We start from the raw sequence: 23,827 nt of genomic DNA, 5'->3' as shown, positions 1-23,827 counted from the left end.
CATGAGGAAATATAAAAAGGTGCTGATGAGCAAAGGGAGAGAGGACCTGCCTCTCAATTATTTAACAACGGAGAACCTAACATACAATTATTCCTATGTTATAGTACCCCCTGCATGGTTTTTATTATGTGCTCTTTAAACTTATCCATGAAATCCAGTAAATGCCATAGGAGTACTCTGCTCCATGGGCAGATTAATTCTTCAATTTGCCAGCCACCTAAAAAGCATGAGACACTAGAATTGAGTGTTGGATTATATTTGATTAGACATGTAAGGATGATGTAGTAGTCTTGAGCCAGTCCGATGCCCTATGGCTAACATTATTCTTGATCAGGGTCCCTGCCTCAGCTATGCATGTTTCCATAGAGGTAGAAAAACTGCCCAGTTCCCTAGTTAAGAGACCTAATGCAATTGCACAAGCCTTATCTGCCTTCTCCTGGGCTTTTATAGACTACCTATTGCAAAGATACAAAGATCTTTCAATGGATCAAGGAAATGTGTTGTTTTAACCCAGGCCTGCACAGCCTGTGTCCCTCCAGCTATTTTGGATTTCAGTCCCAGAGGCCCTTGCCAGCTTGTCCAATGGACGGAGTTCTGGGAGTTGGAGGCCAAAATAGCTAGAGAGCCACAAGTTGTGCAGGTCTGTTTTAACCTGTCTGATAATTCCCCATTAACAGAATCCAAGGACTTGTTAATTGTTCCTGATTTTGAGCCTGAATGCCAGCTCCAGGATGGCTATTCATTAGTATAGTTCTGATTGCTTTTATGAGAATGTGGGGATCTTTTCTTCATGCCCTTCATGCCCTTAAGCAACATGGGATTTGTGATACATATAATTTATAACAGTGGTTCTCAACCTTCCTAATGCCACAACCCCTTAATACAATTCCTCATGTTGTGGTGACCCTCAACCATAAAATCATTTTTGTCGCTAGTTCATAGCAGTAATTTTGCTATTGTTATGAATCATAATGTAAATATTTGATATGCAGGATGTGTTTTCATTCACTGGACCAAATTTGGCACAAATACCCAATACACCCAAATTTGAATACTGGTGGGGTTTGAGGGGGGTTGATTTTGTCATTTGGGGGTTGTAGTTGCTGGGATTTATAGTTAACCTGCAATCAAAGAGCTTTCTGAACTCCACCAACAATGGAATTGAACCAAACTTGACACACAGAAAATACTGGAAGGGCTTGGTGGGCATTGACCTTGAGTTATGGAGTTGTATTTCACCTACATCCAGAGAGCACTGTGAACTCAAATAATGATGGATCTGGACCAAACTTGGCACGAATACTCAATATGCCCAAATGTAAACACTGGTGGAGTTTGGGGAAAATAGACCTTGACATTTGGGAGTTGTAGTTGCTAGGATTTAGAGTTCACCTACAATCAAAGAGCATTCTGAACCCCACCAACAATAGAATTGGGCCAACGTTCACACACAGAACCCCCATGACCAACAGAAAATATTGTGTTTTCTGATGGTCTTTGGTGACCCCTCTGACACTCCCTCATGGCCCCCCCAGGGGTCCCGACCCCCAGGTTAAGAAACACTGATCTATAAGTATATTGTCCCACAGAGAAGGCTAATAGGGCAAAATGGGAGGAACTGAGATTTATGTTCCTGGTTAGGAAAGTTAACTTAAGTAAAAGGCTTAGTTTGCCCTCTCTTTCCTATGCTCCATATAGGAGGAATCTGCTCTGTTTCCCTGACAAGTATCTAGTCTTACAGATATGGAGTGTAGAGAAATGATAATGTTAGCTTTTGCTGGAATAGGGAGCTGGCACAGAAAGGTCACAGAGAAGTGTCTGAACTTTTGTATGTTTATGCTCATTACCCTAGTGAAATGCACACCTTCAGATATGGGGTTACCATGCTAATGAAGTAGAAATAATTAAATAAAAGAGCATTATGGGATATGCCTACGTGGCCTGCCAAGTACACATGTACCAAGAAATAGGATCTACTAATTAATGATGCAGCTGTGATACATTAAAGTAAGTTTCTGGATTTTCCATACAGAAATGGATAAATGATTAGTCCTTTGTCTTTTTCAGGGTGTTTGCTTTATGATCTTGAGACCCTGACACATTCTCACTGCAGTGAAAATAAACTTTTGTGACCTTCTACTTGGTGTTCTTGTTTGGCTGAAGTCCACCAAGAATCAGACCCTGCATTTAGGGTCAGTAAGCACTAAATGCAATGGCTGGTACCAGGCTTCAGTAACATCAAGCAAAAGCCAAAACTTTGTTAATCACAGCCAATTTAGATCTACTAAACTGATGGAATAACTTAAGTGTTGGATTACCTAGCTCCCGTTGATTGAATTGGCAATGGCCAGTTCAAATTCAGATGAACAATTTTATGCCAGAAAGGCAATTACATATTGGGAACCTACCACACTGAGGATGTAATCTAGACCAGGAATTCTTAAAGCCTTTCATTCCAAGAAATGTTTATGTGGCTCCAGTAAAAATATAGTTTAAGAATCTGTGATCTAGACCAGGGGTCCTCAAACTAAGGCCCAGGGGCCAGATGCGGCCCTCCAAGGTCATTTACCCGGCCCTCGCTCAGGGTCAACCTAAGTCTGAAATGACTCGAAAGCACACAACTAAACAACAATCCTATGTCATCAGCCAAAAGTAGGCTCACACTTCCTATTGGAATACTAATAATTTTATATTTGTTGAAATTGTTCTTCATTTTAATTATTGTATTTTTAAGTGTTTTCTACTCTACAAATAAGATATGTGCAGTGTGCATAGGAATTCATTCATGTTTTTTTTTTCAAATTATAATCTGGCCCTCCAACAGTTTGAGGGGCAGTGACCTGGCCCTCTGTTTAAAAAGTTTGAGGACCCCTGATCTAGACCATTCCTAGAGGTTCCAAAATCCCTTCGTTTAACATACCAGGCCTACCTCTGGCTGCTGATAAGTTTCTGGTCCCAATTCAAGGTGTAGGTTATGACATAAAGAGCCCTAAATGGTTTGGGCCCACCTATCTTCACAATCGCATTTTCCCCTATGAACCGGCATGTGCTCTAAGATCCACCAAGGAGGCCCTCCTCTCACTTCCACCACCATCACAGGCACGGCTGATGGGGATGAGAGAGAGGGCCTTCTGGGTGGTGGCCCCTCAAGTTTGGAACACCCTTCCCAGGGAGATTAGGAAAGCCCCCCCCCCCCCGTCCTTATTTTGCAGGGATCTGAAAACCTGGATGTTTCAGCAAGCATTTGAGAACGACTAGTCCCTAGTTATAAATGCCCAGTCCCTAGGTCACCAGATAGTACTCTGTTCTCTGCATGTCATCCAATTCTCTGACCCTATGGTATGTTATTTTGCACTATCCAACACTGAACCCTTTTATAGCCTGGTCATGCCCATTTTTATACTTCTGATGTGCGACAGGAAGTTGCTGCCAACTTTGAGAGAAATAAAGTTGAACATTGTGAACACCACACACTGCATGGCTATCAGCCTCCTCCCAGCAGACTCATATCAAGGGAAAGTTTTATGAGAACCACCACTCCTAATGTTTCCCCAGCAACAGCAAGAGTATTCCTCTGGGGAGCTAAACCAGTAAATCCCAAATGGATGTCCCCCCACAAGGGTCTTCCTCCAGGGGCAAACCAAGAATGAGCAACTTGGAAGTCCATGAACAGACTCGGAAGTGGAGTGGGCATATCAAGAGACAACCTGTCTAAATGGCACTGCCTAGAAGAATCCTCCACCTTGTGCAACTTTGGAGCAGAACAAACAACTCGGCATCTGTATGTTTGTCCACAATGCCCTGCCTCATGCACAGAAGAAGAACTGTTTAAAGCTACAGACAGTGTGGTCACTGTTGCCCGTATTTGTTATAAAATTATTTATCCGCTTTAATTCCCTCTATCAGTTTTATACTTGTTTATTTATGCAATGCTTTTGACACAAAATAAATAAATAAATAAATAAATAAATAAATAAATATACAAGTTGATTCTGAAATGGTTTGAGTGCCATTTTGGGTTGTTTTCTGAATTGCCAGGGTGAGGTCCAAGTCCAGTCTTATGGGCACTGCACATCCGCTCGCATAAACCACAAAATAACTGCTATGGTGAGTTAAGTCTTGGTCACCAAGAGTTCTTAAAATCCAAGCCAAAAGGAAGGAGAGTTAAGGTGGTTTTATGCTAAGTCTTTGTACCGTACTGAAAATTTCACAACAGTTATGCGTCCTTAAGTGAGTTGTGAGTCATTAAGTACCAAGTCACTGAAATGAAGTTATCAAGTAAAGGGCATTTTGGATATATTAGTGTGGGGAAAATACTTCATGCAAATATGTTGACATATTTGCAGGTTGTATGGCATGGGAACTCCATTCACACCAGCAGAGTACAGAACCTAACAATGCATTAAAGTGTTTTCCATCATGTCTATAACTCAAAACAGTTTTTGAATTCATTTTTTAAAAAAGAAAGCTGTTTCCAGTGGGACAGGAGGAAACTCATTCCTGCAATTTCAGCATCCCTCCAAAAGATAACTGGTAGCGCTTGATAAAATGCCCAGGCGAAGATTTTATTATATATCTAACCTTAATGAAATGACATCCAGATAATTTTGATCACTCCCATTAATCAGTAAGATCCACCTTGAACATAAATGACTGGCAAAGGGAAAGATCTTATCTCTACTACTATAGAACAAATTGTACAGGAAGTTCCCCTGCCATAATCAACTACAGCCTGACAATTTCAGTAACTTCTCCATTAGGCGTTCTTTTGTCACTTTTTAAGTTTCCCTGAAATCACAAAAACATTCTCACTTCTGAACTGGATCACCCTGTAGAAGTATAAAAAAGTATGATGCCGACATGAACTGCCCAGTACATAGGGAAACATATGCTGTTACTAGGAATGACTTTATGATCAAACATGTACATGACCAGAGAAAAATAAATAAAACTAGCTATTAGGCTTGCTTGATCAAGAAAAAATTTGGTTCTAAACTTGCTTCGTTTCCAGGGGGTGCCAGCGTTTCGAATTTCAGAAGAATTCCAAAATTTAAGATCCTAAAATTTCGAAATTTCTGAAATTTCGTTAATTATGAATCAATTCGTTAATGGTGGACGCGATTGTGCAATGCGCAAAAAACACCTCCAAACGGGACAGGGGGAACTTCTGAAGCATCCCTCTCCCTCTGTTGCTGACTGTTGGTGATAAAACTTACAACTAACAGAAACCAAATTAAAATAAATTCAGGATGAAATTAAAATACATTACGTTAGTAAAAATACAAATTAAAATCACTTAAAATTAATAAAATAATAAAATAATAAAATAAAGTAAGTAATAAGATAATAAAATATCTCGAGGAGGAGGAGGAGGATGGGGAGGAAAGGCAACGCTGGCACCTTTTCTCTCCTTCTTTCCCGTCTTAATAATTACGAAAATTTGGAAAAAAATTCTTAATTACTCCTCACACTATTCCTGCATGGCTCGATATTGGATCGTAAGCTAATTTAAATATGAATTAATAACGACTTTAGAAACTAACGAACATGATCAAACAAGCCTACTAGCTTGTTACTTTAGATTTAAAAAATGATGAATTAGTGGTTAAGAAAATAACCCTTGCCTCCAACATGGCACTATTTTTGATCCTTTTTTTTCAGTGTACAAAGGCATCATTATTTTTCAAGGTTAAGGACTTGATCCAGCTTCTTAGTAACCACATACAGCCAGTCTCTGAGTTATGAATATCCAACTTACAAATGATTCACAATTAAGAATGGGGTCAGATAACTGGAAGTGAGTGAAATCTACCCCTTGGGAGGGAAAAGGTTATAATGTGAAAAAGGTATCCCCACTGAAGCTTTTTCATCAATCTTTGTTTCCACAACAAGCCCATTTTTTCAAAACCTAATTATCACATGGACAGAAAGTCAGGTGGACTCTTTTGAACAGGGACACAGATAACAAAACAAACACCACAAGGGTGTTAACCCTTTTCTATGCTATCTAAAACGCATGGGCAAACTAAGGCCCGGGGGTCGGATGCAGCTCCCTCAGTGCTTACCTCAGACCCTCCTCATTTTCCCTGTCCTCTTGGTATAAGGACATGGTGGCCCACTGCATCCTTATGCCAAAAAGATAAGAGAAGGAGGCACTCAGCAGCTGAGAGACCTCTGTTGCACTCTCAGCCATCATGTGCCTCACTCTCCTCCTCCTCCTGGCATAAGGATGGTGCAAGCAGCTCCATCCTTATGCCAAGAGGGCAGGTCAAGGAAGGCATGCAGTGACTGAAAGTCCCCCGGATCACTCTCAGCTGCCTCCTGTCCTGCCTTTCTCCTGACATAATGGCAAAAGGATTGGGGGATAAGGATCAGGTGGAGGATCCGAAGGAGGATGGGGGGGGGGAAGAGGATTGGGGTAGTCGTCCTGTGTCCTGCCTTCCTCCTGGCATAAGGATGGGGTGAGTAGCCCCATCCTTATGCTGGGAGGACAACCTGAGGATGATTTGGGCCTTACCCTAATCTTTCCTGACCCCATCCTCTCCTGGGTCCTCCCTACCCAGCATGTGCCTGGCCCTCCTCCCTCCTGGCTCCGCCTCTCAGCTGGGCCCACAATGCAGCTCCAAGGCAAAAAAAGTTTACCCATGCCTGATATAGCCAGTATAAATAGACAGATGGTACACAGATAGATAATATATTTGGCTGGAGTTATACTTAAAAATGTACCTGTTCCGACTTACATCTAAATTCAACCTAAGAACAAATTTACAGAATCTAACTTGGGTTGTTGTAGGTTTTTTCAGGCTATATGGCCATGTTCTAAAGGCATTTTTTCCTGATGTTTCGCCTACATCTGTGGCAAGCATCCTCAGAGGTAGTGAGTCTAACTTGTTCGTAACTTGGAGACTGCCTGTATTTGATTTTTTTAAAAAATAAGGCAGATTCCAACTGGGCAAAGGTTTATGGAAAAGAGATCACATCCTTGGAACGTATTCATAGACCAAAAACAAAAATAACAACAACAACCAAGGATTGAATCTTTAATCATGTTTCCCAAAAGGAAAATAATTTACCAGACACTCATTGAACTATATCAAAATGTAGTGATACATTACAGAAACCAATTAAAAAGGCATTGAAGGTGCCTCAGAATGCACATTGAATTTGATTTGAAATGGGTTCCTTCCTTTGATGTTTGATTGTGATGAACAATGTAGCCTATTGGCTTGTTTTCAGAGGAAGATAAATTTTACAAGCTCATTCTGAAGTACTGTTGAGTGAACTGACATTTCAGATGAGTCCAAAAGTCATGTAACATGCAACTGAAAGAATAAATGCTGTCAGCCATAGGTGACTGCCATGAAGAAGATGTAAGCTGAAATTTACTGGAAATAAGACTGAATTCCTTATCTGACTCATACTTATGAGTCATTGCTTCACTGGAGGGGTTTAAAGGTAGACTGAGGTTTTAAGAGGACCTCCAACTGCCATTTCAAAAAACTGAGAAGGACACTAAAGTAAAACAGTTTGAGGGGAAAATACATTCTGGTATGAAAGGGGGTCAATTCACTGAAACACTGAATACATTGGCATTGACTACAACAGCTATGTCAAAATGAGAATTACAGCATTCACATTGCTATGAGTGTAAAATTCATTGGTGTGATGTGCATATTCTGGAAGGAAGTCTCTTTACCATCTGGGATCCAACCAAACAATGCATATTTCAATACTATCAACTCACATGAGAGAGAGGCAAGAATCCCAGTTTAATCAGCTAGACTTAAGGTGCCTAATTTTGGCTGAAACCTGCCATTGTTCTTTGAAGGTAGCACTGACCATTTTGTTGTATGGAGATCTAATGCTAGACTGGAAGCTAGAAAGCATACTGACACCATTCTGAGGTTAGAAATAGCACAGGTACATGTACCTCCCTTCCACTTGACTGTATTCTGTATCCAACTAATCAGAGGTTTAACCGCCCATCAGGGCCATGGCCGGGGGGGGGGGTTAAGGGTTCTACCCCCCCTGAAAGCCCCCCCCCCCCCCCCCCGCAGCCTGGTTTACTCATGAATTTAAACTAGTAAACCAATTTATTAGTAAACCAGGTTTCTTTTTTAACCTGACACGTTTCAGGGCAGGATTGAACAGGGGGGTGGGGTGGAGTGGGGTAGAGGTAAGGGTAGGGTTAGGGTTAGTTTGAGGGTTAGTTTGAGGGTTAGTTTGAGGGTTAGTTTGAGGGTTAGTTTGAAGGTTAGTTTGAAGGTTAGTTTGAAGGTTAGTTTGAAGGTTAGTTTGAAGGTGAGTCTTAGTTTGAGGGTGAGGATGGTGAAGGTGGTGAGGTGGAGGAGGTGGAGGAGGCGGAAGTGGAGGGTGAGGGTTAAATTGCGACCCTGTGTCTTCAAGAGGAGTGTGACCCTTTCTAGCACAGGCTGAATCCCTATTCCTCAGTCTGCCTTCCAACTGATCAAGAGCACCTCTGTCTTGTGTGGATTAATTTTCAATTTTTTTGCCCTCATCCACTCAGTTACTAATAACTGGATGCTGCACTTCTTCTATGAATCCACCAGTGCATCATATGGACTCCCTGGAGCAGCTGAGATGTGAGTCCACAATGTCTGGCCAATGTAGACATAATCCCCCCCTCTCACAGTTTTGTATTAAATAAATCTTGATTGCTTGCTTCTTTAAACCAGGGCTGCATTTCATTGTTATTGCTTTACCATGTTCCACAATAACAATATCAGAGTGCGTCTGTTTTTTAACTAATTCTATCACCAGTACCAAATGGTGCAGTTCCCATCCCCGAACCCTCATACAGTTCACCAGGACTATTCCAGATAACTTTAAACCCCACCAAAGTCATATTTGAAGTGGTACTGGAGGCTAAAAGGGGAGAGAAAGCAATATATTTCCGTTGTTTCAATGTCCATGCAGGGATGGGGAAGCTCCATACAGCCCAGCTTCTTTCTCCATTCTGCAATTCCTCTAAGTCGTGTATTTGAATATGGCATAGAATGATAGAAACATTTTCTCATATTATTCAAAGCACAATAAACCTTAGCAATTGAAATCACTTCACAATTACTAGAGATGAGGATCCACTGGGTAAGTGGAACAAGAACCCTATTCAGAGACAATAATGACATATATTATGCCCAGCCCAATAGATACTTAATAACCTAATCTACCAACTTCCTTGAATAAAATCAACTAAATGGAAACAAATGAGCTGTCTTTGTATGGATTATTCTGCACAGTCTTCATAATTAATGGCAGGCATCCAAGCACAGTCTACTGAAGAGTTGCTAATTGCATTCTGAACACCAGTTTTCTATTGATTTGCCCTTATTAGTAATATCAATTTAGTTCAACCTGGGGGAGGGGATTGCATAATTTCAGCACATAATGGGAAGATAAAGCATATTCAGTTATAGTTGGGTCCCAGAAAGCATAAAGTAGAATAGAGGAGGGCAATTGACTGTTTTATGGCCCATAGAGCCCTCAGAAGCCCTCTTTCCATTTCCACAGTGAGTTTGAGACTGGGGATGAAAAGCCCTTGATAATGCCAGGAGTTCCCTGGGAATGTTTTAGAATGGGAGAAAGCATCATGTGGATCTCCAGAACAAAATCCATCCATACAGGGACATTCTACAACTTTCTTTCTTGTCTAGAGAGACTCTAAGTATTTTCCTCAGTCCAAGAGATTTCCTTTGTGCTATTTCAGAAGTTAGGTAAAGGTTTTCCCCTGAAATTTCTAAGCTGAAAAACCAGCATTGTCCATAGACACCTCCAAGGTCATGTGGCCAGCATAACTGCATGGATCACCTTTACCTTCCCGCTGGAGCGATACCTATTGATCTACTCACATTTGCATGTTTTCGAACTGCTAGGTTGGCAGAAGCCGGAGCCGAGAGCGGAAGGTCACACTGCTCACCGGATTCGAACCTGCAACCTTTTGGTCAACAAGCTCAGCACTTTAACCCACTATACCACCAGGGGCTCCCATTTCAGAAATTAAAGAACCCCTGACCTGAAACTATCATCAACACTTCAATTAAAAATACAAAATCGGAAATGGGTTTTCCCCATTTCCAGTTATTTTTTTCCTCACCTTTTGGAGGCTTAGCATTCCCTGTGGAGGATCTCAGAGGCAAAAAAAAAATGGACCTAAAGAAAATTAGGTGAACCCCATTGATTTAATACATATATTCTTGCTTGAAATAGCTGTTGGACACAGTTCAAAATCTTAGAAATATGATAGAGAAATGAAGCATCTACAGAATAAGTGGATACACCTCCAAAACTGTCACAACCTTGCATAGCGTCTCTTGGTATAAACAGTCACTCACTATGCTAGTCTGGAGTCAAAGCCAAGGTAGATTCAAACAACAAACTTGACAGGGATAATCCAGGAGGCATGGTCAACAGTCCAGTCCAAAAGTCCTCACCAACACTTCCAAACAATATCTAATCCAAGGTCCAAAATTAAGGTCTAACACATGATAAGGCACATGAAATTATCCAACAAAGCCCCAAACTGTAGCATGTTCCAAACATTGCTCCCAGCAAATATCAAATCCAAACTGCTATTCTTTATGCTCAATAGCACAAGTGCTCTCACCTGTTGGCCCTTCTCTGTGCCAACCAGGCAGATCTACGCAGCTGAATAGTATGAGTCCTCAGTTGCAGCCTTTCTGGGATGCTTAACTCTGCCTCATTGCTCTCCTGATCCTGAGTTAACTCAAGACTCCCCCTTGCTTGAGGCATTTGGTCCTGCACTGCAGGGGTAGCTTCCTCAGTGTCAAGTTGCAGCTGTTGTTATTCGCTGCTTTCCACTGACTCAGATGCTGAGCCTGGTGGCCCTTCATCTTTGTCTGTATTGCAGATCCTGACAAAAACAGAACTCAGCTTATAGAATTTTTTTAAAGATATGACTATTCAAGCAAGCATGTAACATAGGAAACAAAATACACCAATTTTAGAGATTCATATACTTCAAATATCAAACAAAAATGACTTTATCCCATTTGTATTCCAGGACCATTTACACAGGACACACAAGTTAGTTCAGGGATGAATGAATTCCATGGTGGCAAAACAACACATTGGGTCCATTTGCTGTAAACACAAGTGAAGGTCTTTTAACAGAGCCTTGTCCTGCATTAAAAGAAGTTGTGGAATACTCTGGAACTTCCTTGAAACTCCAGAACTCCTCTGTATTTTGAGTCAATATTCCTATTTGGGAACTGGCTGCAACTGTTTACACCACCATCCTGCTTTCCCTGAATGCTACTATTCTGGGGACAAAGGATAGCACCAACCTTGACTCCACTATTCTAGGCTTTGTGGTGTCCCCTGGGCACAAATGGTGCTAGTTACCAATTGGCACTAGGCATGGTTAGGTTTGGTCGGAATCTTCGTAATTCGGAATAAATTCAGAAAGATTTCCTTTTTGAAGTGATTTCGAAGTTTTTAAGGAAACCAGAAGTCCCTTTGCCCTTCCAAAGCTTTTTCCACCATTTCTCTTATGAATCAGTAAGTGAGTTGGAAATTATTGAGCTTTTCAAACCAATGTGGATGGATTCCCTTCAGTTTCCTTTCTCTCCCGGTCAGCCTTGGGCAAGAGATGCAGTTTAACCCAATTTGGATGGATTCCCTTTGGTTGCCTTTCCCTCCGGTCAGCTTTGGGCAAGAGAAGCAGTTTAGCACAGTTTGGATGGATTCCTTTCGGTTTCCTTTCCCTCCTGGTCAGCCTTGGGTGAGAGATGCAGTTTAACCCAGTTTGGATGGATTTCCTTTGGTTGCCTTCCCCTCCCGGACAGCCTTGGGTGAGAGAAGCAGTTTAATGCAGTTTGGATGGATTCCCTTCGTTTCCTATCCCTCCTGAAATTTCTTCCCTTTTCTCCCCCCCCCCCCTCCCCACTTCTGGAATAAAACAACTACTTTCAAAATAAAGACCACCCAATGAAACAGGAAATAACACTTTGAAATCATTAACAAAGGATTCGGAAGTCTCAGAAGTTTTGAAAAGTTTTGAACTTTTTTTTCTGTGAAAATCGGAATTGACTTGAGATCCAAACAACCAGCGCCCCCTACATCCAAAACAAATTTTGAACCATTTTTTTTTAATCAAAAAAGTCTAACTGGCACCTAGAGTGACTTTAGTTGGAGCAATAAAGTGATGGGATGCAGGAGGGGTGGAAAGAGGGAGCCATCCTTCTTTTCCTTTCTCCACCATCTTGTGTTGCTTTGTTGCTCTAGATGCCATCATTATAAGTGGTCATTTTTATGCCCAGTGGGCACCACAAAGCCCAGAATAACAGGAGCAAGGTAAGGCTGGCAGTCCAGCAGTGCTGAAATGACCCTGGTGCCACCAGGACACCATCCATTTGCTGGGTCAGTTTAGCAGCTTGAAGTGCGGGTGCCATCCAGCCCCCAAGCCAGCTCAATGGCTGGCCTTGCACATGGCAACATGGATCTGCTACAGAACAGCATTACCATTTGTGGGCTATGTAGATCTGCCCCCAGTGTCTTTTTCTGGGAGCTAAGAATGGTGAAATTGGTTGCCCTTGGGAGAAAAAGCTGTACATTTTTAGGTTTGTGGAGGGTTTTTGCAAATTAAAAATGTACATTGGACTACAGCATGAAGAACTGCACGAAGAACTGAAAAGTTCATTTACATGAAAATGCTACACAAATAAGCTATAGCCAATAATGGAAAATACATAACAAATGTGTGTGTGTTAAGAAAAATATATACATATATATGCGCTAATTTCTGTGTGGAAAGAAAAATACAGATTTGGCACAGAACAAGATTGTCAATAGAATTCAGAGAAACATACAAAATAGAGTATCGCATCCCTATTTCAGACTTACAAGATAACAATATGCAGCTAGGTTCAGAGAGTGATTGGCAAAAGGCCACATGGAGAGATTCAAGGCTAAAAGAAGTCATTAAAGACTAGTTCTTCAAAGCCAATATTTTATCCACTGTAATATGCTGACCCTTTCTGGTCCATGACAGCAGTGAGCCATTGAAATGCATGGAACATTTGGATGATTGAATGTATGTTGCAGCCAGGAAAATCACTCCAGGAAATTCAGAAGCAATTGAAAACACTCAGATGAGCAGCTTCAGCTTAGTTGAAGGACCTCTCCTGTTATACTTATTTGGGTTAGATATGCAATAAGCAATCTTGACCCTTGAAAATGTATGTGGGAGTGGGGAAAGTTTTCCACTGCACAGTTAACCAAATGGCAATATGTCAGCCTCAGTGACTCACTCTTTTCTATTTACTATCTTAGTGGCCCTGGAAAATATGGATGGTATGAACATTATGTGAAGTTTCTGAACAATTCCGTGCACTGTTTTCATGTAGCTAAAATGTCATTCTCCCTGACATTTCAAGGGCCCACACATTTTCACATATTAAGCCGGTAAAATGTGACAGTAAATAAAGATTAAACATAAACATGGAACTCCCCTTCAGAACTTACCGAGAAGAGTAGGAATAATCCATCCTAAACAAATGCTTTGTGATATAAAACTACCAGACAGATATTTGTGAATTTACTCACTCATAACAAGATCAGTTCAGAAGGAAATGAAGAAGTTGATAAACAAGAATATCATATAATCTAATCATAGCACTGAGTATAATTGTTACTGGTCTTTCTAGCACTGCTGGTACTATGGGAATACTGTGACATTCTCCACCAAAGTTTGAATGGGTTTAGTTGAGCAAGCCATTGTAGTTGAGCATACAACCCTTTAACTTCCTCTGGGGCATTTGAATTTGAGACATTCTTTAGCCTCATGTATCTTCAATTCATGCTTAATTTTATTATAAATTAGGGGCCATGACTTTAGTATATAATGATATAAATAATTTTTACTTGCCATATATTTGTGTTATACTTGCCTGGAATTTAATTGATGAACATGAGTGCTTCAATAAACAAACAAATAAATGAGGCTACAGCTATACCAAGACAGACAAAACATTTCAATCACATCAAATCATTTTAAATGTCATGGGTTTCCACAGAATCACTTTGTACTAATGTATAGTGAAGGGAAGCTGATTTACGTCTCTTTCTGGACCTTCATTTGTAGATTTTGCCTCTTCCAAACTAAGATTTGCTTTGAGTCTATTTCGAAAGACTTGCATCTTTCCCAGTAGTTAAACATGTTCCTCTACTCCAAACTACATCTTCCTCAATAACATTTACATTATATATCCACAATGCAGTATCTCAGCCTATATTTTAATTATTAAGAAAAATAGGTTTTGAAAACCAGAATATCTTTCTTTAAAAGGATGCAAAGTTGCAGTCAGCTCCAGTTTCATTTGTATGGGTTGATGTCACCCTGGGCTAATATAAACCTAAAACCTTCCTCAATATGCCTGATCTTTGTGTATACAATGATTTCTTTTGCACTGCCCCTGTTTAGTATCAGCCATATTCTTTCCTCTTCTTTATGAAACAACTTTCTGCTTATGATTAGGAAATGTTCCAGTGGAGTTTGTGATGCTTCAGTAGTGGGACACCTTTTCACCAAGACACCACACAGGGATGAGATAATCCACTAAGTAAAGTTAATTAAGAAAAGATAAGAAAAGATAAGCAAAAGCACAATAAAAAACAATCAAAAATCCAAAAGGCACAGCCAGAAACTCCAAAATTGCTGAGTATAGGTAACAATCAGTTTCATGAATCAAACCATTCACTATGTGGTGATACAGTGAAACAAAGCAAAATCGACACACTTGATCGAAATTATATCCAGTTCTTATGAACAAAATAGAGAATAAACCAAACCAAAAACCGTGAAGACATGAACAGCAATTAAAGTCCAGAAACTTGAAACTTAACCCAAAAAACCCGAACAAGAAACAAAATCCATAAACTTGAACACTTGAAGCCAGGCCGTAGAACTTTAGAGTTGTTTCCACTTGATATGCAACATTATTCTTGCAAAGAGCTGTACTTTTGGAGTCCACTTAAAATCCTCAATTCCCTCCCATGACATCACTCCTCATACACCTGATTCTTCGCTGCTTGTTTCGAAGCCGCTGGGAAAAGTAAGTCTGTCTCTCACATTCTCATGGTGCAGCGACATCTACTCAGAGCTAGGAAAAAATTCACATTCCCCCACATCACTCTGAGGAGCAAACTGGCATATTCTAATTTGAACAGATTTCACTTTTTCTAACATCCTGAGAAAAGCCAGGAGATTCATTAACACAGCTCTCCATGCCCCTTCCATCCCACAAAACCTTCTACTGAGACCCCACAAAATCCCCTTCCTCGTCTTATGAAGTATTGGATTCTTCAAAAATCACAATAGTAACTGAATAAGTAAGAGCTATAGTGATGGCTGGAGAAGAAAGGTCAAGTGCAGTAATGGCAGTCCTCTACAGATTGTTCAGTGTCACCTCATTCCACTTGGTGCTGAATAAATAAGGAACTAAACAGATATATCTTCCTGATGACAGGAGACAATTGTGCTGACAGAAAAGAGAAATGCAGCAGCTGGCTGGGTGTCAGCTGCATTAAGATCACTACTGATTGAAGGTCATGTGTTTGAAGCCAGCCCAGGTTGGAGTGAGCTTCCGACCAAATTTGTGTAGCTTGTTGTCGACCTTTGCAGCCCGAAAGACAGTTGCATCTGTCAAGTAGGAAATTTAGGTACCACTTTGTGGGGATGTTAATTTAACTAATTTACAAGGCCATAAAGATCAGCGAGCATGCGGGAAATGTGGAAGTACAGGGTTAGTCAAAATGTATAGGCCAATAAGCCATTCAATTGAATGGCTTATTGGCCTATGCATTTTGACTAACCCTGTACTTCATCAGTGTCACAGATGGATGGTGAAGCGACAGCTCCCCTAGTGGCCGGAAAAATGGAATGTTAAATAGCCTCTGACTGTCTGTCTATATTTGTTGTGTGTCTAAGGCATTGAATGTTTGCCTGTATATATAAATTGTAATCCTCCCTGAGTCCCCTATGGGGTGAGAAGGGCAGAATATAAATACAGTAAGTAAGTAAGTAAGTAAGTAAGTAAGTAAGTAAGTAAGTAAATAAATAAATAAAAGAGCCATGAAGGCCTTCGGAAGCCAGTAGTAAGTGAGGCAGTTAGGGTGACCTCAAATGTTTTCCTTTCTTGCTTATCTATACTATCCTCTCTGTAGTATAAACTGATATCCTCAGGGATATTTCTTCCTGCCAGTCTTTTTTCATTATCCAGCCAACTGAACTCAGCACCCTAAATCAATGTTGCCTTATCTTTTGAAAGATGTTCCTGTTACAAAGATTTGTTGCTTTTGTTCTCTAACTGGATGTCTTTGTTCCTTAATCTGGATCTCCAAAGGCAGATTTGCCGCACCTCTTTGTCATTAAGATGATCAGAAAGTGAGTAGATCAGAAATCCAAGAGAAGTTTAATCAGATAAACATTTCCAAGGCATGTCTTTCTTTTCAGCAATGTCTTTGTTTACCTACAATCAGCCCCCCCCACACACACACACACACATTTGTGGATTTAACTTTAGTGGATTTAATTGTTGGCAGATTTGATTAAAATTTTCTCTCTAGGAAACTCTGGGTCCTCCAGTATGAATCTGTAGTCAACTTCTATGGTTGACCATTAACCGCCTCATCAGATGGCTGGCTGCAGAAGGATGTGGGCAGCACCGGCACACCGGTTCCACCCCTCTGCACCCATGGAGCTGGCACAACATTAATCGGGGCTACATCTGTGTTTGCCACCAAATCTAGCCCCATATGATGAGGTCGAGAGTCATGCCACAAGACTTCACAATGTCTTTCTGGGGATCTCTAGATCCTCCAAAGTAAGTTTATGGTCAACTTCCAGTGGAAATCGACTGCACAGTGATTCTGAAGGATTTCGTGATTACTAAAGAAGTGTTCTCAGATTTTATTTATTTATGTTTTTTTCCACTTTCTTTCTTTTTTTTTAAATAATCTTTATTGAGAATTTTCCTTAAAAAAACACAATATATATACATAAAATCTTGAATATTCAAGAAAAAAAACAAAAGAAAGTAGGGGGGAGAAGAGAAAAAAGAGAAGAGGGAAAAGAGGAGGGAAAAGAAAGAAGGGGGGAAAAGGAAAGGAAAGGAGAAAGAGAATGTGACTTCCTGGGTATCTTCCATGTGGGTTCTTCCTTTTCCTTCCTTTTTCTTCTGCCGCCTTTTCCTCTCTCTTTACTATATCAATATGTTCCTATTTTTATGTTTCAAATATTCTGTCACTTTTGACCAATCAGATTTATTTATTTATTTGTTTGTTTGTTTGTTTGTTTGTTTGTTTTTTCCACTTTCATGGGTCTTTGTAACACCAGAGAGCACCAAGGGAATACTAAAAATACTTCTTCGGGTTTAATTCATGCTCCTTAGTCTCATGGAGCTGGGCACCTAAAGTTGCCAACTTGATTATTATTTTTGTATGGGAACTTTCTATGGACTTTGGGAGTCACTTCCATGTAGGGTGCATGTGGCATATGTGTTTCTTTCCTGAAAATGTGTTGTTACTTCAGCAAATAAGGATGAATCAACTACAGTGCTACCACACTGACCTTGGTCTAGGTTGCTACTACAATACTGGCTATTGCAAGGTTGAGTTGCATGATAACAAGATTTCACAATCTGAAAAGAATAAAGGTGTGCAATTTTGATAACTGGTTTGTGAAAATTCTCCTATTATGTCTGTTCAATATTGCCTGAAGCTAGTTCAATATCTATTCATTCAGCTATCCCTAGAAGATCTCCTGGTGATCTGCATTGTTCCCTGCATGGTTTCTAGAATGATAGGTTCAACTCACTTGGCATCATTTCCAGATCAAAGTATGAGCAGTCCTAAAGAGCTAGAGAATTGATGGGGTGTATCAACCCAGTGTGGTCTCACAAAATGCTACTGCAGCAAGATTGCAGTAAACCTCAATTTTCCTCTGCTTTTAAAGAGAGTCATTTTTCGAAAGTAGGAATGGATTTTTATTCTTTCTTTTTTTTAGTTAGACCAAAGTATCTCTTTCATAAAAAGATTGTTGTAGGAAAAAGTATGGCTTGCCCTTGGAAACATGAGTAATTGCATGGCTGAAAAAGCATTCGGGCAGTAAAATATGCTCCAAACCATGCATACATTTAAATATCAGATCAATTAAAATATGTACTACTGAAAAATACAAGGACATATTAGACACTCAGGAAAATGAATACAAAATCAAGAGAAATGGGCACATTTGGAGAAAGATAGAGGAAAATGCATACAGAATTCAATTTTGGATTCTCATAATCTGATATGAGCATACAATGGGGTGATAATACAAGTGGAATTTGGAGAAATGCAGCAAAAATCAAGACAGTTTTCCAAAACTGTGTCCTAAAAGGAGGATGGTCCAGAAACCCAATCTATTTCATAGTATCATTACAATTTTTTTTAAAAAAACTCTTCATAAAAACTTGCCACCTGCTCCGATTACCAAGAGTTCATTGTAATCAAAGAAGGGCAACCGGAGTGGTCCTCATCATGGACGTTGTCACGGCCATCTTTGAATTGTCGTACCCACTTACGCACTTTGTTTTCACTCATAACAGTATCACCGTACACTTCACAAATCTGTCGATGCATTTCTGCAGCAGGCAGGTTCCTTGCTGACAAAAACTGTATCACTGAGTGAACCACACATGCAGAGGGTGAGTTGATAGTCTTAAACATTTTTAAAGCACAGAACAGAACCGTACAGGTTAGCTACAGAGCGGAAACTGAGCACAGTTGTTCCTGAGGCATGCTGGTACACGACGCACGTGCTCGTTGCGGTATGCGTGCGAACTACTAGTGTCTACAACAAAACGGATTTTACTTTAAAAATACTCCTCGTGTTTATTTCAAAGGATGAATCATACTTAACTGTGTGCTAGATTTGGGCTAGCATTATATGGTACTGTATTTTAATTTCTTAAAGAGAAAATAAGTAATCAAAATGCTTTTAAAACAATGAACCACTGGGTGGTAATTTTAAAAAATGCCCAACATTGATGGTTCAATTCCAATATGTTGTGAAATGTGATGTGCCATCAAACTTGGCCATGAGATTAAATGAACTTAAACATCACATAGATGTTCATCTAAAAGAGAAGAAAAACATAGAGAGACTCCTTGAAGAATTTTGTTGTTTGATTCTTTGAAAATAGGCTCAAAAATCAGGACTCGCTGCAACACATCAATATGCTTCAGCAAACTTCGTTAAATTTAAAGGTCTTAAAACAGCGTCTCATTATTTCATCTTAACGTGTCACAAAAATTAAAAATAGCAGGAGTGCTGCAAAGTTGTAGGACTTGTGTTAAAACCAAATTTGTTTCAGCAAATTATACAAAGATACCTATTTGCTCTCATAGAAAAATGCTACCATAGGAGCAAAATAACAAAGACATGCGTAATAGGCATGGATAGAGCCACGTCGGATTACTTGTTACTCGTAATAATGTCATTAAAGTTATCTTTTTGAAGCAATTTTGAAGCATTTAAAAAACCCAGAAGTCTCTTTGCCCTTCCGAAGCTTTTTCCGCCATTTTTGTTACAACTCAGGAAGTGAGTCGGAAATGATTTAGCGTATTTTCAGTCCTCTAGCCTGTTTTTCTGGCTATATGGCAGTGCTCTAATGTGAGGGACCATGAACCAGCCCTCAGCTTTAAAGGTTTGAGGATCCCTGGCTTAGAATGTAATTACCTATATCTTACTGTTTGTATCCAACAAACCCATCGAATCCATGTCATTTGTCTATGTGTACATTCACCATCCAAAAATGTATTAAATTAGTCTAAACTAGTTGGTACAAACCCACAGGCTTAAGGCTCATTTTATTCCTCAGGGTTTTTTTTTTTTTTTTTTTTTTACAAAACGCTTCATGTGTGAGAAACTGATGCTGTAATGCAAAGCCTTCCATGAGGTCATTTTTAAACAATGGTTTTGTCAGGTCACTTTCACTGCATAACTGACATTCAGATGGCTGTCTTGGCAGAAGAGCTGCTGCTTACCATTCCACAGCAATTTCTCCCCAACTTTTGATTTTCAAATGCAGAAGAACGGATTGGGAATAGTGCTCTGTCTAAAATTCATTTCACTTTTTTAACTGTTCTGATTCAATTTTATGAAAAAGCATTTTGGAAAAAGTCAAAGACAATGCTGATACAATTCTCAACGGGTGGTGTGTGAACTTTTTGTACTTTCATTATGAAGTTGCCAGAGATGTTCATGTGAAAACATCTTATCTCACTGGAATATCATTTCCCTGGTCTTCTGCATCCTGACAACCTTTCTGGACATAAATTGAATCCCAGTAGATGTCATGCAGAGTTTTTTCACATAAGGAAGTGTGGACAAGTGGGAAAAGTGAAGAACATTGGATAGATATGTAATAGGGGAAAAAACTGCCCATTCATCATGAAATCATAATGATATAGTCTCTAAAATAATACCAAGAAACATTCTGAAACACTCTGATAAGGGGGCAAAACTCCAAAAGCCTCTATCATGGATGTTTTGAGGAAAATACAAGAGTAATTTTGGCAGTCTACTAGTTTAAGAAAATCCTGGCAAAGACCCTGTGGGATTGTGGATATTATGTAGACTGAAAGATTCCCTGGTTTCCTAGATTTTTGTGCCTAGCATCTTGTTAGTCTGAGTTGGCAAACATTGTCATTCTTGAGGAATTAGGTCCCTCTCCAAAGGATCTAGAAATTATGTGTCCAAGAATATAATGAATACACCTTGCTTCTGGTGTACATCCAACGAAGCACATGCACTGAATACTAAGGCAGTCTGCCTGCCATTTCATACACCACAGTGCAGAAGTACATCGTGAACAGCAGATAACCCATTCTGGATAATTATGCATTTTCCAACGTATCTTAAACCAGAGGACAAATGTCAAACAGCATCCTGTAAGCACATCAAAAAGCCTTCTATGTGTGTTTATATTATGTAGCCACAATAATTTACAAATAGCAATCAGATGGTGTCTTATCATGGAACAAGGCCTTTGACAGAGGGTCATTTAGGTCTTTATTTAGAAGGCAATTGATTAGTTGTTCTGTTCAATTTAAACCTCACCATCAAAAAAGTTTCAATCCTACTTAGTACCCTTAGAAGGAGACAAGAGGAGAAAAATGCCTATCCAGGCAAAAGTATAGGAGGAACCATATGATTACCCATTTTCTCTTTATCCCACCTAAATATTCAACAGACTTTTAAATGTAGTTTGGCCAACCTATTATATCAATGAGTTTTACATAAATATTAATTCACATGCTGTTGATTCTGGGTCTACTTCTGCTTCAACAAAGTGTTTTATTTTGGGTGAAACATTGCTATTAAAAGGTGGGAAAGACACCTTGATAATAATCGGTAAGGATGTGCACAACTCAAAAAAACTGCTTTGTTTGTCTTAACAAAATTTGTGTCACACCTGTTTTATTTCTAAAGTGTTTTTAAAAAGTCTTAAGGGGTTCGTGTCAGCTTTATTATGAGGTTCCAAAGAAGTCTTTCTTTTTTTGTTGCGTTACTCACCCATTCTCGCCAATGGGGACACTAACTGAGTGTCTCCTCCCTTCCTCAGTTTTAGGGCTATCACAATGTAACTTGCTACAATTGTAACAAACATTTACCATTCTAAGACCCCCCCCCCCCCAAGTTTCAGAACATTTCACTCATCCACTGATTTTTAGGATATTTTTGATTTTTTTGCAAACTACATTAAAAAAAACATGAGCAATTCCCTCAAATTTCTCTACAATGATGCACCATAACCAGAGCATCCTCCCCCCCCCCTCCCCCAAGTTTAAGAAAGATTTGCACATCCATTAATTTTTAGGGAATCAAGTTTTGCCCACCATTTTTTAAAAAAAAATCCAAACTGAGCTGGTTTGTCAACAGGAAATATCTCTCTATCTTGCAGAATACAGAAACTTTTTTATTATTTTTTATTATTAAATAAAATAATTCATTTGCAACAGAGCCAAGTTTGGCAAAGCAACAGCTTACGTGGTATATGAATGAATGAACAATGCATGGAATGGGAGGAAACAAGTCCTAGTAGATGTGGTAAGTTGAACATGCTTTTTTTTCTTCTTCAAACACTTGGGGAATTGATTGGGGCAATAGGAATAATAGTTATCCTGGTATGCTTCAGCTGCAGGCCCCCACGGGTGATGGTTAACTGAGAATGTATGGTATTGTTTCATATGTATAAACAAGTGCCCATACCCTTCCCCCATCTTTGCATGCCCTCTTGTTAGAAGCATTTAACTTTCCCTATGGGAAGTCAAAACATATTTCTCTTATTTGTTACCACAGCTTCTAGACATAGATTGGTCTACCATTCATCGTCAGGAGCTTGTTTAATATAAAAATCAATGATTCACATTCAATGTTAATCATTATTTAACCTTTCCACTATCCATATCTAATGACCATCTTATTTTGATTAAAAGGTTTCAATTTAGCAGCACCATTTATAATATGATTCTAATCCCACCAAAATCACTTGAATTTGCTTGAGTTGCACTTCACAAGGAAAATGAAATTTAGGACATTATATATAAATTTAAAAAGACATATTTGCATTAGTCTGGAAGATAACAGAAGTTATTTATTGCATGTATTATTGTAGTGTAATAGTCTGATGCAATGTAGAAATATCATACTAAACATCAGAAAAAAAACATGATTTTTTTGGGGGAAAATAGCAGCTAATTTTTTTATTTTTTTTGGATACGATGACTAGTATTTACTACAAGGATTTTCTTTTAAAAAAAGATCACACTGGAGCTTTCTTTCACTTCACCATAAAATTTGAATGGGAGGTTTCTGGTATGAAAAGATTCATTTTTTTACAATGAAAGACAAACACCAATCTAAAAAAACACCTAGGCCTGCCTACTTAATCCCAATTCCATATACATTTTGCCTGTACCCAAAGAACTAAATGTTAGGCTTATGCAGTTTGGCTGGAGGGCAACCCATTTTTGGTATCTGAATTTCATTGGGTACCCCAATCCATTTTTGGAACCCTCCCAAACATCAGCTAATACAAAAAACTGTTTTTGACTAGGCAGTCGAAAAAATCTAGAAAGATCCAGCCAAGTGGCGGCAATGGGGAACTTACAAGGCTCCCCTTTCCGTTACTGGGATCCTTTCCTTTCAAGGGGGCCTGGGTTTGAGGAATGGGGTTAAAGAAGCACCCTTCCTGGGACTCCTTCCTTTATTTCCTTCAAGGGAGCTTGAGTTTGAGCAATGGGGTTAAGGAAGAATCTTTCCTAGGCTCTTTTTCTTTCTTCCTTTCAAGGGAGTCTGAGTTTGAGCAACAGTATTAAGGAAGCACCCTTCCTGGGACTCTTTCCTTTCTTCCTTTCAAGGTAGCCTGGGTTTGAGCAATGGGGTTAAGGAAGCACATTCCTGGGACCCTTTCTTTTCTTCCTTTCAAGGCAGTCTGGGTTTCAGGAACCGGGTTAAGGAAGCACCCTTCCTGGACTCCTTTTCTTTCTTCCTTTCAAGGGAGACTGGGTTTGTGCAACAAGTTTAAGGAAACATACGTATTCCCAAATAGAAGGGAAGAAGCCACGCCCATCAACCACGCCATTTTGGGCAAAAAACCCTGGCAGCGGAGCCCTTGTTATTACGGACAACAGGCCAAAGAAGCTGAAGGAAAACAGCTAAAAGAGATCTGTGCACAAGTCTACAAAATTTATATTCCCATGTATGTTGCAATGTTCAATTGAGCATTATTAAATTTCTTGG

Source organism: Anolis sagrei, chromosome 5 (assembly GCF_037176765.1).
Source record: "Anolis sagrei isolate rAnoSag1 chromosome 5, rAnoSag1.mat, whole genome shotgun sequence".
Lineage (NCBI taxonomy): Eukaryota > Metazoa > Chordata > Lepidosauria > Squamata > Dactyloidae > Anolis > Anolis sagrei.
Note: the sequence above shows the minus strand (reverse complement) of the source record.